Genomic DNA, 14,058 nt, shown 5'->3' with positions numbered 1-14,058 from the left:
CTGCGTTGTGTTTGCCGTAGAGCCAACGGGGGGGGGGGGGGGGGTGTTGTTGTTTTTTCATATCATTCCACTTAGAAATGTTTTCCAGTAAATTATGTGGTAAATAAATGGTCCTATTGAATAATACAACTCCCCCCCCCCCCCCCCATTTAAGTTTGTGAATGGAAAAATAAAAGTTATGATTTCTTGTAAGGACTGAAAATTGGGGAGAAAAAGGGGTGTGTCCTTAATGGGTTAAAAGCTGCATAATGGAAAATTTAGAAGATATCAGTGGTGAAAACAAGATGTTAATCATTCCCATCAGCTGGTAGAGCGGAGGACTATAGACTAGATGCAGAGTTCCTTAGGTCGCTGTCTCAAAGGATACTTTTTTTTCGTCTCATAGACTAAACTGTATCATAGCTCATAGAATGGTGGAGTTGGAAGGGACCTCCAGGGTCATCTGGGCCACCCCCCTGCTCACTACAGGATTCACTAAGCCTGGGATCACACGGGACGTATTTCCGGTGAAAATCGCACGGTTTTGCCACAGCGAAAAACTGAGATTTCTGCTGGGAAAGTGCTGCTTCAAAACCCACGGCTAAGCGCTGCAGATTTTTGAGCGGCTTGGCCACATGCTTTTCCATTGCAACCAGCGCTCCCATAGAGGAGAGCGCGACCGCAACAGGAAAAAAAAAACTGACATGCTGCGGCCGGGGAATCTGCGCCGGATTCTGCAGGCTTTGCTACAAAGGATTCGCCGTTAAAAATCTCATCCATATGGCAGGCTAATCCCAGGATAAGTGGCCCCATGTGGATTTGCCGCAGCAAAATTCCGGACAAAATTTCCGCTGCAAATCCACCCTGTGTGAACGCATCCTTAATCATCCCAGACAGATATATGTCCAGCCTTTGTTTGAAGACTTCCATTGAAGGAGAACTCCCCACCTCCCGTGGTAACCTGTTCCACTCATTGATCCCCCTCACTGTCTAATATCTAATCTGTGTCTCCCCCCTTTCAGTTTCATCCCATTGCTTCTAGTCTTTCCTTGTGCAGATGAGAATAGGGCTGATCCTCTGCACTGTGACAGCCCTTCAGATATTTGTAGACAGCTATTAAGTCTCCTCTCAGCCTTCTCTTCTGCTAAACATTGCCAGATCCTTTAACCGTTCCTCATAGGACATGATTTGCAGACCGCTCACCATCTTGGTAACTCTTCTCTGAACTTGCTCCAGTTTGTCTATGTCTTTTATAAAGTGGGGTGCCCAGAACTGGACCCAGTATTCCAGATGAGGTCTGACTAAGGAAGAGTAGAGGGGGATAATGACTTCACATGATCTAGACTCTATGCTTCTCCTAATACATCCCAAAATTGCCTTTTTGGTTGCTGCATCACATTGTTGACTCATATTCAGTCTTTGATCTGTTTAGGCTGCCTGTCTTTTATCTATTGGGCTGCTTGTCCACGGGCGTTGCGGTATTCCACAGTGGATCTCCACCATGGGAGCTGCTGCCCGGGAGCAGAAGCCTCAGACGGATCTCCGCGGTCAGCCTAATCTGACAGATACGTTGACCGCGGAGAACCGCAACAATTCGCAGCTTGCTGCGAATTCCCAGCAGCGAGCGGAGAATCGCAGTGGTTCTCTGCTCGTGGACACAGGGCCCTCGCGTTCCATAGCAACTCTATAAAAAAGCTTCAGACGGCATGATTCGCCGGCGATTTACCACCGGTGAAATCATGGCCGTGGACAGGGGGCCTTAGTATACTCAAGTCTGTTTCACATGTGCTGCTGCTTAGCCCAAGTCCTCCCATTCTGTATGTGCTTTTTCTCATTTTCTTGCCCAGATGTTGGACTTCGGTATTTAACAAGGAGAAATGCATTGTTAGTCACCGCCCACTGTTCAAGCTTTTCTAGATCTTTTTGAATCCTCTCTCTCTCTTCCCTAGTGTTAGCTATCCCTCCTAGCTTTGTGTTGTCGGCAAATTTGATCAGTTTCCCACAATTCCCTCCTCCAGATCATTTATAACAATGTTGGCCAACACTGGGCCCAGGACAGAGCCTTGTGGTTCCCCACTTGATACAGTCTTCCACTTGGATGTGCAGCCATTTATGACCACTCTTTGAGTACGATCACTCAGCCAGCTGTGAATCCACCTAACAGTTGCCTTGTTGATCCCATATTTGGTCATTTTTTCAATAAGTATGGTATGAGATACTTTGTCAAATGCTTTACTAAGGTCAAGATATGTTATATGTACTGCATTTCCCTGATCAACCCAGTCGGTGATTCTGTCATAGAAGGAAATTAGATTAGTCTGGCATGACTTGTTTGTTACAAACCCATGCTGGCTCTGGTTAATTAATCCATTTTTCCAATTGTCTCCATGCCAGCACCAGCTGAGATTATCTTCCCCTGATAGGACAGGAAGCATACCAAGAACTTTAAAGGCTCCCCCGCTTCCTACCTCCCTCAGTATTCTTCCTGTCCTGTCAGTGTAAGGGCTGACGAAGAGAGGTTTTGTTTCTGCAGCTGTACATGGAGGGAATCAGGAGGGCTGGTGTGTGAGAACCCCTCTCCTCCCTGGAGCATTACCTTCGGTCGGCTGTCCACTAAAGCAGCCCTCCCAGGCCGGCTTCCTTCTCACCGAGGCCCCCCATGTTGGGCTAAATGTGGGACCGTCATTCACCCTGTACTCCCGTCCTGCACACTGGCTCTGGGCTCCCTGCTGGTTGATGGCTGGTGCGCATCTGCGCGCATGCAGGGGGCGGAGTTTACTGTCACATGACGTGACGCGGGACGCCGGCGATGAATGCAGGAAGTTGAGGTTGGCAAAGTCAAATAAAAGGAGCCGAGAGAACGCCAGAAAGAGGTTCCGAGCTCAGGAAGGTGTGTTGTGCTGCACCTAAGAGAACCTTCAGCACTCCCTATCTAAGATTAGTGCTGGAGGACATGAGAATCCTGTACAGATTGGTACCTCCGGTGTTGTAAGTAGCAATGTGGCACCTTCACAGGAGTCAATGGTTTACTGCACAGGGAGTTACTGTTTTATTAGGTTTACTTAACAGGCGGATAAACTGCAGCAGTGTCTGTTAAGGCGAAACCTAAAAAATGTGTTTCCTGCCAGAGAAGTTTATCACAGGATTACGACAAGGTCCTATGTAAAATGTGCATAGCCCAGCTTGTAAAAGATGAATTGGCAGGGTTGTTAAATGACATTAAAATATTGGTGAGGGATGGGGTCTGCACGGCTTTGGCTTCTCAGAGCGGTACACCTCCCTCGCTTGTAGCGAGGATACAGTCTCAGATTCAGAGAGTATCACCTTCTCGGAGGAGGAATTAAAAGGATCTTTTTTGGAGTCCTCTGACGAGGAGGAATCCAAGAGGTTTTTGTTTAGCCCTGAAGGTATAGAGGAGCTAATGAGTTATAAGGGGTACACTGGATATAGAGGAGCCTAGAGAGCCAAGATCAATCCAGGATGAGGTTTGTGGGAGTCTGGGGGAGCGACAGAGGCCTACTTTTCCGGTTCACAAGAAAATCCCCAAAATGATGTGGAAGTAATAGAAAAGACCCCATTCAGGTGGTAGATATAGGAGTATTAAAAGACGCTACTCCTTTCCATAGGAAATCTGCTCCGACTGGGACACGGTTTCTAAAGTCGACGTACTGATCGCAAAATTGGCAAAATATACTTCACTTTCCTTTGAAGACGCTACTCACCTTAAGGATCGCAGGGCTGAGAGTCTCCCAAAAAAGACCTGGGAGGCGGCTGCAGGTCTTCTTAGGCTTGGGTTAGCAGCCACCTGTGTAGCGCGGACTCTGCATGTTTGGCTGGGGCAATTGGAAGTTCACATCCAAAATAAAACTCAAAGAAAGCAGATCTTAAGCTCTTTACCTATCCTAAAGATGGCTACCAGGTTTCTGACTGATTCCACTGCTGATACTGTGAAACTAGCCGCTAGAGCGGGCGTGGCCTGGCTAGCAGCGGGAGCGGACGCAGCCCTTGGAGTTCCTCTGCAGAGTAACGTTTGGAGTGGCCCCTAACAAATTGAACCGCCTGGTGGAGCCGGGGAAATACCACAGCAGCTTCCCCCGGACAGAGAGGAGCAAATCGAGCCCTCACACAGACCCGCAGGTGCCAACAAAAAGTGCAGCCTACCGGCTCTGAAGAAGCCGCGGCCTGGAGTTCCGGAAGTGCGGAGGGTGGCTTGAGGTGACCAATTCCTGCAGCCGCTGGAGCCGGGCCCCCCCCCCCCCCCCCCCCCCGCGCGATCCCACGGGAGAGAGCTGAATGCCGCTGCCAGTGCCTGGAGGAGCGGTGAAGAGGCTCCAGCAGCAGGAAGGTGAGGGGGCCATCTAAGGGACTGCTGGTGGCGGGAAAGCTGTAAAGCGTGGCAGGACGGTCCCGGGGCACAGCACTCTAGCAGGCACTGCTAAGTTAAGGCCACAGCACCCCCCAAAGATGAGGGGGATATCAGAGACAGCCTCAGGCCCCTGAAGTGGCCCCCAATAAGACGAGAAGGGGCAAGCAGAGGAGAGTGAGACCCAGGGGGGCCCATGAGGGTAGGAGCGTCCTCCCCAGCTCCTGCAGGCAGGATTCAAAGGGCTGGGTAAGCAGGGCTTTCATAACAATCCCATTGCCACCAGAAACAGATAAGGCAACAGGCTTGCACTGATAAAAGGGGTGCTTTGCAGGAGAGAAGTGCTGGACTGTGAAATCACTCCATAAGGAATTCAAAGGAGTCAATCCAGTTACATAGAACTCTGCTGCCCCTCCTGGGATTAACAGATTTTCAGCTTCTCTGTGAATATGATGTAACACAATACAATACATTTTTATAAGGGCGTTTGTGCAGTACGGGATGAATTGGAAAATGCATTCCTAATTTCTGCTCCTTCTGGATTATCGCACCTTGATATGCAATAACAACCTACTCCACATAATCTAGCAACCTTTGGCAAATTTTCAAATCTTCATATAACAATGGTTAAAACCAAAGGCAAATCATCGCAGCTTCTTCAGACTCCCTCAGAGCCATTCTACCTAGCATGTTTGCTTCACAATCTCAAACTGACCTTCCCTCCCCAACGAATCTCCAAACTTCATCTGTGGCTGAGACTTCTACACCAAGACCACAAGAAGAATCAATTTTGGAAACTAACTATGTCAACATTGACCAATCCTGCTTGCTGGATCAGATGAAAGCGATCTTTAAATCTGAACTCTCTGCTGCTGTGAGGGAATTTACTGAGCAAATCTGGAATTTAGGCCAGAGGACGGATGAGCTAGGAAAGAAAACCGACAATATTGTGGACACTATTAAAGCTGACCGCCAACATGTGGCTGACCTAGAGACCAAAATTGAGCTTCTGGAGTCCAAATATGAGGACCTGGAGAACAGGTCCCGTCGCTCCAATATCAGCATCAGAGGTCTGCCCGAATCTATTACAGCCCTAAAAGAAATGGCAATCAATTTATTCTCAGCTATTCTACCGCAGATTGATCAGTTGTCCTTTAGGATTGACAAAATACATAGGGCATTGGCCCGTCCACCTAACCCAGATCTCCCAAGAGATGTGGTCCTTAAATCACACTACTACAAGGTCAGCGATCAGCTGTTGGTGGCCGCCAGAAATCTGACCACGCTACCGGGACTGCCCAACACAGTCCAGTTTGCAGATGTGGCACCATCGACCTTGGCCAAGCAAAGAGCCTTCCGGCCGATTAAGCAGGCCCTGAGTTAAGCCAATATAAGATGCAAATGGGGGGTTTCATTTGCTCTCCATTTTCAACATCATGGCAGGGCATATACTGCCAAGTCTATAGAGGAGGCGTTTGGAGTCCTAGAGAGAGCACAAATTCCAGTGGAAAGGTCAAGGGAGAACGGCCCCTCACGCTCCCGCCCTGGGAGGACATGGAGTAGGCCTCGTTCCCCAAGAGGTTTGACAAGACTTCCCCTCAAGATCCTGGTAGGGGACTTTCCAGCTCCTCTTAAAAGACATTGCTTTAAGGATCTTTCCCTCCCTGCTAAACAAATATGGGAATGTGACTGACTGAGGGGGAGGTGGGCACAGAAGTCGCTGAAGGTTTCTCTGTCGAGGCAGCAAAATAACACTGCCATTATGGTAATGGAGGAAATACAGAATATGTGGGCTAATGTTTGAGAGCTGCTTGATGTTTAGTTACAGGTTGTTGAAATGTGATGGCTATAAAAATAGAGATGCGAATCCGAGAAGGATGGATAACTGCCCTGACTTTCAATGATTGGCGGTCCTCCTTTAAGGGGAGTTGTTCCTAATCATGACTGCTATGGTCCTAGGACCTCTTCTGGTTTTTTTTGTTCCATCTGTGATGTTCTTCCTTCGGGGGTGAAGGAGGGGGCATCATATGTATGTTTGTTGTTTGTTTCAGTTTTTTCAGAGTTTCAGGTCTTTAGCTTTACAATGAATATAGTAGACAAACCATCCTAGCAATAGCGGGATATCTGGGGGAAGGAAAGGTAGAGCGTCCTATCCGAAATACCCAATGGTGTGTATAATCTCCCATAATGTAAGGGGGTTCAATTCTCCCAACAAAAGACAACCTGAACCTGACATAATTTTATCTCATCACTTATGATCTCGCGCTATCCCGCAGCGGGAGCCGGCTGTCAGTCATAACCAGCCTCCCGCTGCAACAGCGGGGGTGTATCGGAGATCGCAGCATGGGAGGGGTTCACAGAGGGAGCGCGCCCCCTCTGTGACGTCGCTGGGCTCTCGCGATATAATTGCAGAGCCCGGATGGTTGCCATGGCAACAGGAAATGAGACACTGGCGTCCTGTTTTGCCATAGCCTGTAATCGCTGTATAAGCGATAAGGCATGGCAGAGCAGTAGCCCTGCCATGCCTTTTCACAGCGATCATCGGTGCTATACTATAAGTGCCCCAGAGGGACACAAATTTTTATTTTATTTTTTTACACAAAGTAAAAAAACCCTTTTTTTTAATGCTTTTTCTCATATTAGCATAAAAAACGAAAAATAAAATCAAGCCCCACATATTTGGTATTGTCGTGTACGTAACAACGCGTACAATAAGTTGCACATGCTTTTGACTGTGCGCAGAAAAAAAGCGTTTAAAAAACTGGGGCAAAATGCTAATGTTCAGCATTTTGCCTCCCTAAAAATGCAATAAAAGTGATCAAAAAGCCGTATGTACCCCAAAATGGTACCAATAAAAACTACAGATCATTTCGCAAAAAATAAGCCCCCACAGAGCTCCGTACATAAGAAAATAAAAAAGTTATAGGACTTTGAATGCAGCGATTTAGAAAAAAAAAAGATTTCCAAAAGTGTTTATTGCAGAAAAGTGGAAAAACCTAAAAAAATGTAAGCATTTTGGTATTGTTGTAACCGTACCGGCCCGCAGAAAAAATGGATTGTGTCATTTATGCTGCATGATTAACGCTGTAAAATAAAAAATCTATGGCAGAATTGATGCGTTTTCTCTCCCTGTTATCATAAAAAAGAAAAAAAAAAAGTTTTACAATACAGTCCATGTACCCAAAAGTGGCACCAATAAAAAAACTACAGTTCGCCACGCAAAAAACAAGCCCTCATACGGCCGCGTTGACGGAAAAATAAAGAAGTTATGGCTTTTGATAAACGGAGAAGAAAATCCGCCAAAAATCATTGCGTCCTTAAGCCCAAAAATAGGCCGTGTCATGAAGGGGTTAAGATTCAGTTGAACGCCCTGCTGTCCAAAAGGGTGGAGCGAGCGCCCCAGCGGACGGGATACAAATATTATAAATATCCTAACAAGCCAGACAGGCTACTAGCAGCAAAATTGAGGGAAAGGCAGAGGATGAACAGTTTTCAAGCTATATACCCCCCGATAATACGACCACCACTAACCCAGACAGGATTTATAATGCGTTAGCCACATACTACTCGGCCCTATATAAAGAGCATAAGGGGAATGTGGGAGGCGTGGGTGCTACTTTACTAGAATCCCTTTCACTACTCACTCTGACTCAGGACCAACGAGACCACCTAAATGGGGATGTCACTGTAGAGGAAGTAAACGAGACCATAGATAATCTAAAGCTGGGGGAGGTTCCGGGCCCTGATGGCTCTATTATAAAAAATATAAAGATATTTTGGCAAGACCGCTAAAGAATTTGTTTCAAACTCTACTGAAGGACGATATTTCACCTCAGGAATTCTTGATTTCCAACTTAACGGTTATCCCTAAGGCCAATAATGACCCTCAATCCCCCAAGAACTACAGGCCTATCTCATTGCTAAACATCGATTACAAAATTTTTACATCAATTTTAGCGGCCCGTCTGAACCAGTTTCTTCCAAGTCTTATCCATAAAGACCAGGTGGGGTTTATTCCAGGTAGACAGGCCCGGATAACATAAGAAAGGTGCTAAATATTAGTGATTACTCTAAATATACAAAAATCCCTGTCACATTATTAGCTCTTGAAATTGAAAAGGCTTTTGACTCCCTGTCCGGGGACTATTTATTATTTATTCTGCAGCGAATGGGCTTTGAAGGTGCCTTCACACATGCTATCAGGGCCCTCTATCCCACTCCCTCCACTCTACTAAAGCTGCCTTAAAGCAATGAGACGCCTATCTCAATTTAGGAGAGGCACGTGACAAGGCTGTCCCCTCTCACTAGCGTTATTCGCGTTGGAGATTGAACCCCTTGCAATAGCTATCCACCAAAATCTCAATTTTCGTTCCTAATTTATGGAAATATTATGTAGCGGCTCAATCGGCCCAATGGATTATGACATTCCTATTATCCCGAATGTGAGATTCCCACCGAGCCAAGATCTGGTCCATTTCCAATGGGGGAAGATTAACGAACTGACAGACCTCTACCATTCTGTGACGGGATCCCATCTGCTAATAATAGCCCAATTTTAAGTTAAATTTATTTCCCCGGCAGCGGAAATCTACCGATTCAACCAGGTTTTCCATTTCCTGCATTCGCTGAACTTGCCACATGCAATCCAAGATGACAATGCTTGAAAGACTATGCAAAAACAACCCTTTGAGAAAGGGAACCCTGTCCTTGCTTTATAATTTACTAAATAATCCTAATATAGAGGGTAAGCTTCCGTTCATGCAAAAATGGGAAACAGAGTTGCAAGTCCACATGTTAGAGGAAAGATGGCACCATTGCTGCGAAACTAATACTAAAGGGAGTCATCAGGTCACCCTAATGGAGACATTCATCAAGATCCTACACCAAACATATCTAGTACCAGTCAGGATAAATAGATTTTTCCCCTCAGTTTCACCCCTATGTTTCAGAGGATGTACAGAGTTGGGATCCCAAGCACATATATGGTGGAGGTGCCCGGTGGTAGTCCCACTCTGGTCCCAGGTTCACAGGTTATTGCATAGGATGTTTATAGGCCCAATACCAAAATCACCAACATTGTTTCTACTGGGAGATCGTCCTCCAGGAGTTAAGTATCAAGCCCACAAGTTAATCCAACATACATGCATGACGACCAGGATCCATATAGCGGCTAGATAGAAGCAACCCATCCTGTCATTTAGTGAAGTGCAGAACTGGGTCTCCCAAATCTCCTTGTATGAGAGGCTACATGCCATACAACCGGACACCCTGGTGAAATATGGTGAGCAGTGGGAACCCTGGCTCGAGTTAATAGATCTCCCAGGCCTTAGACGCAATCTGCTTTCAACCTAGATTTATCCCGATGACTATTCAATCCAAAAAGGAGGGAATATTAATAAAAAAAAGAGGAAGGCTCATGTTGAGTTGTTGCTTACTATTAAGAAAGCTTGGCTGAAAAAAGCGAAGATCGATGTTTTAGTTTATTTGGTTCGTTAAAATACTATTCTTTATTCAGGATTATTTGACACTGCAAAATTAGCAAAATACAAGAAAATGGTTGGCAGTAGAAGTCAAAATGTTATTGGCTAGACTATGGTTATTCCTTATATTCCTCATTCCGCCCCCTGCGGGGGGTAATGTGAAAGCATGAATGACCCCTGTATCAATCTATGTACTCTAATAAAAGCCGTTGAAACTAAACTAGCCGCTAGATCCGTGGCTTCATCTAATTCTGCGTGTTATGGTTGAGAACGTGGTCCGGGGGCGCAGCTTCTAAGACTAAGTTGTGTTCTCTGCCTTTCCATGGGAAGTTTCTTTTTGGGCCTGATCTGCATAGAATTCTGGAAAAAGCCTCAGATAAAAAAAGGAGGGTTTCCGGAAGAAAAAGTAAAGTTAAAGGGGTTGTCCCGCGCCGAACCGGGTTTTGTTTTTTTTTCAACCCCCCCCCCCCCCCCCCCGTTCGCCGCGAGACAACCCCGATGCAGGGGTTAAAAAAACAACGGACAGCACTTACCTGAATCCCCGCGCTTCGGTGACTTCTTACTTACCTGATGAAGATGGCCGCGGGGATCTTCTCACTCGGTGGACCGCAGGGCTTCTGTGCGGTCCATTGCCGATTCCAGCCTCCTGATTGGCTGGAATCGGCACGTGACGGGGCGGAGCTACACGGAGCCAGCATCCAGCACGAGCAGCCCCATTGAAAAAAGAAGAAGACCGGGACTGCGCAAGCGCGGCTAATTTGGCCATTAGACGGCGAAAATTAGTCGGCTCCATGGAAACGAGGATGCTAGCAGCAGAGCAGGTAAGTGAAAAACTTCTTATAACTTCTGTATGGCTCATAATTAATGCACAATGTACATTACAAAGTGCATTATTATGGCCATACAGAAGTGTATAGACCCACTTGCTGCCGCGGGACAACCCCTTTAAGAATTTTTTTTTTTTTTGAAGCCCCAGGCTGCAAGACAGTTATAGATGCAAGGGAAAGTCGGGGCGCTGGAGCTGCCCCAAAGGGGGTAAAAGGGAGAAATTTCCTCCTCAACCCCTCAGCCAGATTTTCAGGAGTGTAAACAATGATGCCATTCCTTTGGGGGCGAGACTACTGGCCTATGCGGGAAGATAGGCCATTTTAAGAAGGAATACCTGGATTGCAGAGATCTTAAGAGTGGGTTACCAGCTAGAATGGACCTCTCATTCCCCACAGGCCTTTAGACTTACTGAAGGCCCAGCCGCCAAGATGCCCCCCCCCCCCCTCACTTCAGGGGATAAAAAATGTATTAAAACTCAAGGCTATAGTACCTGTACCCCCAGATCAACAGAGCAAGGGGCATTATTCCCGTCTTTCGTAGTGAAGAAGCCGAATGGGGATGCCAGACTTATTGTGAACCTAAAACCTCTGAACAGATATGTGAGGCATAGGAGGTTCAGGGTGGAAGTGGTAGGATCAGCGGTGAAACTGATCAGGAAAAATGCCTTTTTTAGCCACTATAGATCCAAAAGATGCATATTTCCATGTGCCCATCCCCCCCGAGGACCCGAAATTTCTGAGGTTCGCAGTGCGTAAAATGAGCAACATGAGGCATTTTTAATACAGATTCCTCTCCTTTGGGATCTCTTAAGCACCTTGGATCATTACAAAGGTTATGGCAGAGGTTGCATCCATACTAAGAGAAAGGGTGGTTACAATAGAACCTTATCTAGATGACATCCTTTTAGCGGCAGACAACAAGGACCTTCTGCTGCCCCACATTGCAGCCACCACACAGCTACTAAAGCATTTAAGGTGGCTGATAATTGGGAAAAATCCAACATGGAACCCGGTCAACAAAAGAAGTTTCTCGGGATCCTGTTGGATTCAGTACATCAAAGCTCCTTTCTCCCCACTTCTTGGAGAGAGGATGTTCGTGTCCAAATCTCTAATTTTCTATCCACAAGGTCTTGTACTATCAGGGCAGTGATGTCCCTTCTGGGCAAATTGACTGCCTGCATTCCGGCAGTAGCATGGGCTCAGCATCACTCCAGGGCCCTCCAAAAATGTGTACCAACAGTATGAGACCGTCAACAATACTCTCCAGACAAGAGTCCTCTTAACAGACGCCATAAAAAGTTCCCTTCTTTGGTGGCTATCCGAAACCAATTTATCAAAAGGAGTAGAGGTGTTTCCCAACCCAGTAATGTTAATTTTTATGGATGACAGCCCTCTGGGTGGGGCGGCCAAGTAGGGGAAGCTTTTTTCAGGGTTCTTGGCGTCAGGAGGTAAAGAGACAATCCTCCAAAGTCAGGGAACTCTTAGGTGAATCCCCAGGATAGAACTATTTACGACAAGAAAAAAATCGGAAAGTGGAGTATTTTTTATTTTTTCCCTCAACCCACAGGATCAGCTGTCGGGTCTAGATGTGTTAGTTCAGGATTGGGGACAGCTAACTTATGCCTTTCCACAGTTTTCTTTAATTCCCAGGGTGTTACAAAAGCCCCGGCGTGAAAAATGCACAGTGATCTTGATGGCACCTCTGCGGCCCAAGAGAAGCTGGTTTTCTAAAGAGATAAGTATCAGCGACCCAATATGCCTCCCTACCCACAGAGACCTGCTAACCTGGGGGCCCCTATGTTACCAAGGAGTGGGAACTGCATCTCAGGGCTTGGTTATTGAAAAGTGCCTTCTCCTAAAGAAAGGGGTTTTCCCATAGAGTGGTAGATGCCCTGTTGGCTAGTAGAAAACTGATGGCTAATAGGATTTATTCCAAGGTATGGAAAAAGGTCTCCTGGTGCGAAGCAAGACAGCTTATAGCCTCATCTCCTCTGTTTGGGTTCGCTTACCGTATATTGCCAATGTGTCACCTCATGCAGTACTGGCTTTAGCCAGCATATAGCGCCATTGTATAATGGCAGAAAAAGAGTAAGCCCCCTAGGAAAACCAGGATACAAATTGGATTGGAAAGGGTTAAAACCTAAAATACTCTGTTTTGATTCCTCCTTGGGTTCAGAACTTGGTTTTGTCGGTAATGTTGGGTCCTCCATTTGAGCCTATAGAAGACATTCCTATTAAATTCCTGACCTGGAAGACTGCGTTCTTGGCAGCCATGACCACAACACGGAGAGTGGGGAGTTGCAGGCACTATCTATCCGACCTTCTTTTTTTAGGGACAGGTGAAAAAATAGTGTTCCGGTTAGACCCCTTGTTTTTTCCCAAGGTAGTTTCCTTTTTTTCATAGATTTCAAGAGATAATTATTCCATCATTCTGTAACAACACAAAAAATGGGAAGGAACAAGAATACCCCTGCCAGGATGTGAGAAGGGCAGTATTACAGTATATTTCCTCCATGGAACAGTGAAGAGACAACAATTTGTTTTTGCAGTTTCAAGGAAATAATAGGGGCAAAAATACTGCTAAGTGCTCGATTGGCAGGTGGATCCAGTCAGGCATCATGGAGGCTCATAGGGTGTCAGATAAACCAGTTCCAGGACATCTCAAGGCTCATTCCTCAAGAGCAATAGCCTCTTCTTGGGCAGAACATGCTTCTGCTTCCTTGGACCAAATATGCAGTGCTGCAGTGTGGAAAAATCGACACACATTTATCAGACATTATAGATCAGCTATACGGGCAAACGAGGACTTGGCCTTTGGACGTAAAGTCCTGGCTGCAGTAGTCCCGCCCTGAAATAGGTTGTGGAGATGATCATCTTTTTCAGGAAGTCTCCATGACAGCACCAGTATATCTCCCCCTCCCCCATTCAAGATTTTCTTTGTATTTTTTCTTCTTTAGAGTTTCCCCTATGTTAGGGAGGATACGTTTATTTTAGATATACAGTCCTACCCCTGACAGGTCTTTGATTATGAATACTGAGGAAGGTAGGAAGAGGGAAGCTTTTAAAATTCTCAGTATGCTTCTTGTTCTATCAGGGAAAGATAATCTGTGCTGGTGCTGTCCTGGGGACTTCCTAAAAAAAGGATTACTGGTAAGGCTAATCTACCTTTTATCCAAGTACTTGCATACATGCGGTTAAATAATTTGTTCAAAGATCTCGGTATAGAAGTCAGGCTCACTGGCCTGTATTTTCCTGGATCCACCTTCTACCCTTTTTTGAAGATAGGGCCATTTGCCCTTTTCCAATCTTCTGGGACTTCTGTTCTCTAGCAATTGTCACAGATTATGGCTAGTGGTTCAGCAATTACCTCGGCTGCTTCCTTTAGTATCCTAGGATGTAATTCAGCTGA

The sequence above is a fragment of the Eleutherodactylus coqui genome, chromosome 1 (genome assembly GCF_035609145.1).
Source record: "Eleutherodactylus coqui strain aEleCoq1 chromosome 1, aEleCoq1.hap1, whole genome shotgun sequence".
Lineage (NCBI taxonomy): Eukaryota > Metazoa > Chordata > Amphibia > Anura > Eleutherodactylidae > Eleutherodactylus > Eleutherodactylus coqui.
This window is presented reverse-complemented; position numbering follows the sequence as displayed.